Raw genomic sequence first — 6,000 nt, 5'->3', positions numbered from 1 at the left:
TCCACTGTTTGTGTCCTACAAGATTCCATAATATAATGCCTTGGGCTGGGAACTGTTTGTGGATTATATTTCTACACATTTATTTGTCTTTGAGCTTTAACATTCTTGATGAAGATATTTGATCTTTCATGTAATGAATCAGAGATCATTTGACTACATAGATTGAACTCTGGGAGTAGGAGAAAAAACTGGTTGCTATTGTCATCGGAGTCTTACATGAGGAAATTGGACTGTCCTATGAAGGCATGTCAGTCAAAATGTGCTATTTAATCTGCTCAGGTGAGTTCTAATGGAAAACTTTTGGCTCAAACATTCATTTGTATGTTTTTAAAACATCCAAGGTGATCATTTTAGAGGGCATCTTGCTGGTACTTCCTTGTTTTCCATGTAGACACAAGGTTTGCCTCGTGATCATAGCAGTCTTCATTTCCTTTATATGCTTTTGGCAAAGTTTTTCTCTCTTCCTGTGTTCCAGTGAGGATGTGAAAAAAAGAGAAAGTAAGAATCATTTCTTTTTATTCTTTTCTGCCACCAAAACCTAGTACAATGTCTTGGACACTTTTGTTTTGGGCCAGCCCTATAATTTTACCCTTATAAGGAATTCTCATTGCAGAAACTCCCCTCACAGATGCAGATCAGCAACAGGTCTATAATTATAGTCTAAAAGACTTGTCTAAAGAATTGAGAAGTCATATGACTTACCCATAGAATCACAACTGGTATCTCATTAGCAGGAATTGAACTCAGTTCTTCCTGATTCCAAGCTTGATCAGTTACTTCACACTGATCTGAATATAGTAGGTTCTTAATAAACAGGAGCTAGTATGATGCAGTGGGGAAAGAGTGGATTTGACACTAGAAGGCCTGCATTTGAAGCTGAGCTCCATCATAATGTGACCCTGGACAAATCACTCACCCTTTCTTGACTTTAATGTCCTCATCTGTACGGTCAAATGACTGGATTAGGTGATCAAAAAAAGTCTTTTTTAGTATGTCAAAGGTTCTAAAATTTACTATTAAAATAATATAATTATGAACTATCAATGTGTTATATATATATAAAGCTGAGTCCTTTATAAATCTCTATGTCTATATCTGTCTCTCCTATAACTATCTATCTCTGTATCTAGTGGCATCTAGTTATATATAACTATATCTCTAGATCTAGTTGCATCTAACTATATCTATAGCCATCCATATCTCTCTATATTTATCTGTATCTATATCTTTATGTATCTATCTGGATTATTCAAAGAATGTAGATAAAAGTTCTGGCCTTATATGCTTTAAATGGGGACAGTTGTCCAGCCCCCACTGTCATTCCCTTTTATAACCCATGGAAACTTTGGAAATCCATCAAACAATGGCACAGGTGCTGACCTCAGACAGGGGTGAGGATTAATGGATGTGTAGTGAGCAGATATCTGTGAAACCAGGCAGTGGCACAATTACACCCACATTACCAGATATATCTGAGTCTGTGCTCTGTTCACTTGCATGCTGTGGAGATGATTGAAAGTGTGAGAAAGAGAAGTCTTGGCTAAAGAACATGACATGCCTGCACTGTATAGATATTAGTCACAGAGAAATGTCAACATGTTAGAGGCATCGAATGAAATAAGTAATCTGGTTGCAAAAAGACGTGCTCTTGAAAATTTCAAATTTTCTTCTTTTTGATTCTTTTAAAGCTGATTTTAAAGATGACTCATCACTTTAAGAATTCATGATCATATCACATCATAATTATTTTACCCAGTTCTGATGACTGCTGAGGTTTACCTGAAAGTGCTGAGAGAGATTTTGCAGAGTTAGTTGGATTGTGTGTCCACTCCTGCTGTCAAGTCAAGTCTTGGATAAGGAGGGAGGGGGAGGACTTGTGTTCCTTCATAAGAAATCAGTTGACAAGCTTGAACATTGCAACAGCATGAATGGATTTTCATTCCCTTCCCACGCCGCTCTTGTTCTCCAGATCAGTAGCATTGTCCGACTCAGAGGCAGTTATAAAGCAAATCAGAGCAACAATAGGACCTGGTTATTAGAGGCGGATAAATGAAAGGGGATTCAAAGATTTCAAAGATGGGCTGAGGACATTATCTGCATGAACCAGGCCCTAGATTCCATCAATGCAGGGTCATGGTTGACATGATGACAAGTTCAAATAAGTAGACTTGAAACACCCTAAGTGTATATTTGGGCAAAGTGAAAGAAATTAGAGTCACACCTTCAGCAAGAACTTGCCTAGTAGGTTACAGAGGAGAAAAACGTGTTTCACAAATTTGTGATGGCTGGGCTTTTTAATAAGTTTTTCTGAAGAAAGCACTTTTTAAAAATATCTTAGTCTGGTGCAACTTGTGATGCCTCAATAATTCTTTCCTTTAGCCTTTTTCAATAATTATTAATTCAATACTTATAGTGTATAAAACATTATACAGGAACTACTGGGCATATAAAGATATGAAAGACTCAGTCCACAACATAGAATAATTGTTTCTGTCATCAATAACAAAAGCTCAGAGGTAGAAGGAAACTTGGAGATTCTTTAATGCCAAAACTTTAATGTCACAGTTGAGAAATTTGAAATCCCAAGTGAAGTGACTTGTCCAAGGGAGCCAAGACCAGATGGGTAAGGAATGATTTCAAAAGAAGAATCACCTTGAATTACACATATATAATAAATGACATATGAAAGCTACACAAATAACTGTAAGTAGTAGAGAATGAAAAATATTGGAACATTTTTCAGCATATTTATTGCTTTTAAGGATTAAGCTTAAAATCTGCAAGAACACAGTCATTCTATCTTTATCTCACATTTATTAAGAATATTTGTGTACTCTGGTTTTGCCTCCATACTGCTTAACATATGATAATTTGGGGAAATCTGGATATTATAAAACATCTGTTTTGAATGCTAGATATTAGAATGTATGCTTCTTGAGGGCAGAAACTGTTTGGATTTTTTTTTCTGTATTTAGAATTCAAACATTTAGTAAGTATCTGATATATGTAAGTCCTGACCTTAGTGTTGGGCAGCTAGATAGCTCAATGAATAGAAAATTAGGCCTGGGGTAATGAAGACCTAAGTTCAAATCTGACTTCAGATACTTACTAACTGTGTGACCTTGGACAAATCACCTAACCTAATTTGCCTCAGTTTCCACATCTGTAAAAAAAACTAAAATAAATGAAATGGCAAACAACTTCAGTATCTTTTCCAAGAAAACCTCAAATGTATCATGAAAAGTCAGACACAACCCGAAAACAAAAACAACCTTGCTTTCACGGGCACAAATTACTTCATTTCTCAAATCCATGTCACTACAACTATTACAATAGCCTTCTGTGGAGCTGTTTAACTCAAATCTCCTATCACTCTTATCCATCCTCCATTCAGCCAGTGGACTGATTTTTCTAAATCTTTTCCCTTCCACTCAATAAACTCCAGTGTCTCCCTATTGTCTTCAGCATCAAATAAAAAAAATCCGTTTAACATTCACAGGCTCTTCATAACCTAGCTTCTTCCTACCTTACCAGTCTCCTTACACCTTACTCATCTTCATATACACTCTGATTCAATGATATTGGCCTTTTTGCTGTTTCATGAACAAGTCACTCCATCTTCTTGGAATGCTCTCCCTGCTCTTCACCTCTTACTCTTTTCTTCAACTTCCTTGAAGTTCCAATTCAAATCCCATCTTCTACAGGAAGCTTTCCCCAACTCCTCTTACCTCTAACATCTTCCTTCTGTTAATTATTTCCTATTTCCTCCATATAGTTTATGTGTAAGCCCTTCCTTGCTTGTTTTCTCCTCTTAGATTCTGAGCTCTTTGAGGATAGGGACTTTTTGACTCTATTTATATCCTTTGAACGTAATGAGTGTTTATTAATTGGTTGGTTGCTTGGCCCCCATGCCTGGAATTCTGTCTTCATCTCTCATCCTAATTCTTGATTTTCCTGGAATCCTTTAAGTATAAGCTTGTACAGGAAGCTTTCTTTTTAAATTCTCCTTAGTACTTCCCACTTCAGATTATCTTTAATATATTATATGTATATATTAAATATATATATATATTATTTATACTTCTTTGTTTGGATGTGTTGTCAGTCTAGGACTTGTTCCAACATGAGAGAGGCATCAGATCTTTTAACTGCACTTTTATTCAGTATAGCTCATTGAGATGGGCAAATAGGAGTCTTACCTACCAAAGGTGCCAGAGTGAGTGGAGAAAGTGGAGGAGAGGGAAGGATTTCCTGGAGAATCTGGACTCAAAGGAGTCTGCTGGATTGGTCAGAGTGAAATGCTACTTCAGGAGGTTTGGGAAGACTGATATTGGTCTGGCTGCTTCCAAAGGAAGGACAGTCCCCAACAGCAGAGTTGACCCAGAATGAGTAGAGACCTAGGACTATTCTCTGAGAGTTTCTTTTATCTTTGTCATAAGGTAACATGTCATCTCCCCCATTAGGAGCTTCTTGAAGGTAGGGGCTATTTTACCTTTTTTGTACCCCATTGTTTAGCATGGTGGTTCACTCATTCATTCATTCACATAGCTGAGACACTGCTGAGACAGTTATAAGTTTTGACTTTTTGTATGTTTTTCAGGAACAAACTAAATCCATACCATATATCTGGAAGAAGCATTTGTCACAGATTATGAAATGGAAACACAGAGAGGCTAAAGAGTTTGTCCAAGTTGGCCTAGAAACAATACATCAGGGCCTTTTTGATCAGATCATCATTCAGGTTCTCCCCACTGACAGATGGCTACTTGGCCAGAGTCTGCCTTAGAGGCAAATGGAGCGTTGAAAAGTAGCTCAAACCCTTGGGACTTGGAATAAATTTCTTGTCTCAGAATTTTGCGTGTAGTAGGCTCAGCTGGTTAAGGTGCAGTGTTGAAAGGCCAGGGTTCAGAATTCAATTTCCACAGGGATCCTTTGATTTTATTCTATCATTCAGCCACAGACTTTATTCCTAACCCCATTGAGATGAAAAAGTGGGAGTACACAAGAGACTGCAGTTATGCTGGTAAAAATTCATCTCTACTACTGGAAACAATGACTCAAAAACCACACCTACTATGTGTGGGTCAGTAACATCATCTCCCTAGACAAAAATGTATTAAGAGTAATGAAGTCAGATTATATTTTATTTCTAATACAGGGTTCTGCCTGCCTCTTCTTCTCTCCCTCATTCTTCTTCTTTTCCTCCTACCCTTCTCCTTTTCTTTCCGTCTCTGTTTATCTCTCGCTGTGTGTCTCTGTCTGTCTCTTTGTCTCTCTGTCTCTCTCTCTCTCCTTCCCTCCCCCTTTCCTCCAGTTAGACAGTTTAGAAGGCAATGAGTATAGCTAATATATGTTATAAAAGACAAGATTATGTTTGTAATAATAATAAAGCTGATATATAATATATGTGTGTGTGTGTGTGTGTAGTTATACAATTTACAAATAAATCACTTTCACCATACTATAGTATTTTATTATTTGAGCCTAACAAAAACCTTAGCAAATAGGTACTTCAAATCTCCAAGACTGGAAAGAACCTTAATTTTCTTACTTCACAATTGGAGAAACTGAGACATGTGGGCTCCTTCAATGTATAGTGTGGAAGCAAAGGTGCAAGAGAGTTTATTGATTTGCCCAAGTCATATAACTATTAAGCATCAGAGCTATGATTCAAAGACAGATGAAATAACTAAGGATCAAAAGTCAGAGTCAAGAAGACATGGGTTCAGATACTGCTTTTTAAAGTCAAGAATTTTGTCCAGTATCCTATACTGCCTCCATTCTAACATGTCTAATGGCCAGGGAAGATAAGCTGTTGCTATGGGCCAGGAAGCACCCCATAGCCCAGAGCAACAGATATTTTCTATGATTTAGCCAAAGATTCCCCTTTCCCTGAAGTCATTTAAATTTTTAGAGCATTGAATAGGACCCCTGAGGTCATCTAATCCAACCATACTCTGAAGCAAGAATCCTTTCTATATCAATAATAAGAGTGTCATG

Source organism: Macrotis lagotis, chromosome 1, assembly GCF_037893015.1.
Source record: "Macrotis lagotis isolate mMagLag1 chromosome 1, bilby.v1.9.chrom.fasta, whole genome shotgun sequence".
Classification (NCBI taxonomy): domain Eukaryota; kingdom Metazoa; phylum Chordata; class Mammalia; order Peramelemorphia; family Peramelidae; genus Macrotis; species Macrotis lagotis.
This window is presented reverse-complemented; position numbering follows the sequence as displayed.